Source organism: Palaemon carinicauda, chromosome 11, assembly GCF_036898095.1.
Source record: "Palaemon carinicauda isolate YSFRI2023 chromosome 11, ASM3689809v2, whole genome shotgun sequence".
Classification (NCBI taxonomy): Eukaryota; Metazoa; Arthropoda; class Malacostraca; order Decapoda; family Palaemonidae; genus Palaemon; species Palaemon carinicauda.
Genome location: NC_090735.1, coordinates 22,310,388 through 22,312,887, shown reverse-complemented (window position 1 = coordinate 22,312,887; position 2,500 = coordinate 22,310,388).

Below are 2,500 nucleotides of genomic sequence, written 5' to 3'. Positions count from 1 at the left end.
AATTTAATGTTCAATTCTTACTGCTGTGTGTATTTAGATTCACGTAAATTCCATATCATAGTCATTAAACTGTTTTTCGTTAGTTCTATTGAACATAACTATGATAAAACCGTGTTGCATTGAGGTATATAAATGACGAATGATGGCCCCTTGGCACCAAACTAACACTCAACCGATGTGGTAACGACCCTGACTGGTGAACGCCAGAATATGGTTCGAGTTCCGCTCAGACTCGTTAGGTTCTTTGGTCGCTGTAGTCTCACCATCCTTGTGATCTAAGGATGGGGTGTTTGGGGGAGCCTATAGGTCTATCTTCTGAGTCATCAGCAGCGGCCATTACCTGGCCCTCCTTGGTCCTGGCTTGGGCGCTGATCATATGTATTTATGGTCAGTCTCTAGGGCATTGTCCTGCTCGATGGGATAATGTCACTGTCCCTTGCCTCAGCCATTCATGAGCAGCCTTTGAAGCCCTTTAAATCTTTAAGCTGTTTTGGTTTTTCAATAATGGGCGAATCATAGTTAATGTTCAACCTCTGTACAAGACGGTAAGGTCACAATAAACGAAAGTAAAACTACTTTAAATTCTTATAAATTCCTAGCTCAAGGAAAATATTATTAGATATGTGCTCTATTGGTACACCATCAACCTGAACTATACAAGTATTTTAAATATATTTTAAAGAAACCTTTTCCTCGACATATTCAGGACCATCTATTTCGTTTCTTTACAAAGTCCGTAGTCATATATTCAAAACAAACTTGAATGTTATTTGGTATATTGTATACCAATTCATTGCACTTGAGCATGCGAACAGAATACTGCTGCCTTCTATCTTAGATTATTCTCATATATTTGATCATATTGAGTATTGTATTCTTTTGGTTGAAAATTATTTCCAAAATTCTCGTCTTAGGAGAATAAATAACATGCGTGCGTGCGATCATAGACACACACATACACACAGGGAGAGAGATATTTTCAAAATACTATATATATATAAACCAAATGGTGTTCAGTCTATTTACCTTGGTTTTCATATTTCTATGTATCTATTTACGACTTCGGTGTAATAGAACCTATGATGTTAAGGAACATTGAATTTGAAGCTTCGAGAAATATTGCCAATACACTACGAATGTCAATAACTAAAGCAGGAAGAATTTCAGAAAAAAAAAATTGTTTCAACTTCAATTTCTGAGTTTAAGTTTAATTAGGATTTCGAAGTAATAGAATTTAGGATATTCCTGATGATGATCTGTAATCAGCGGGTTTTTGTTAATTGTTACGTCATTTACTTATCTTAACGACCTTCTTATAAATAGAGAAAGGTTATTGATTGCATAAAAGAATTAAACTGGAATATTATAGTGACAGGGTTGTGGTGGCTGATGTGGTAACGTACCTGACTGGTAATCGCCAGACTCGGGTTCGAGTATTGGTCAAAGTCGTTGTTTCTTTGGTCGCTGCAACCTCAGGATGGGGTTGGGTGTGGGGGAGCCTATAGGTCTTTCTGCTTAGTCATCAGCGCCCATTGTCTGGCCCTCTTTGGTCCTAGCTTGGGTGGAGACGGGGCTGGGCCGCTGATCATTTGTATAAATAGTCACTCTCTAGGGCATTATCCTGTTTGATAGAGCAATGTCACTGTCCCTTGCCTTTGTCATTCATGTGCGGTCTTTAAACCTTTAAACAAGTAATCAAGTCAAATGAGAGATAAGTTTAGCTTTACAAAAATAAATTGCTTTTGAATGTATGCAAAGAGGCTCAGCCGGATTATGTTAAGATTCTAAAACAACGGACATAGTGATTAACAAAAAGTTATTATTCAGTGTTCCCGAGGGAACAATTTTATTCGAACGAACAATAACCCCTCTCATTCATTTGCATTTATTTATCGCTTCTACAAGTAACACCATTTAAACGGGACTGTATAAACTGCACATATCCTTACTTGAAACTGTTTCTATGAGCAATTGTCGATTGAGAGAAATAAAAAGTATATAATTTGATATCGCATAATTAGACCGCAAGTTAGTTTGAGTCCATTACATATCCTAGTTTGATGTTGGAGATCAAGAACAGAGCATGACTCTCTCTCTCTCTCTCTCTCTCTCTCTCTCTCTCTCTCCCCTAATGAATGGGGGAGATCCAAAGCTTAAGCCAACTCCATAAAGGATGTTTAAACTTATAAACGAAAGGCGAAGAACTTTAAAGAGTAAAGTGCTTGTGGAGTTGGTTAGATTAAGATAATATGAATAAATGGAGTTCATTGTGGTAGGTATAACGGTTGGGGTAAAAGCTATTTTCTTCATTACACACACACACACACACACACATATATATATATATATATATATGTGTGTGTGTGTATGTGTGTGTATGTGTGCATATATATATATATATATATATATATATATATATATATATCTATATATATATATATATATATATATAGATATATATATATATATATATAGATATATATATATATATTATAGATAT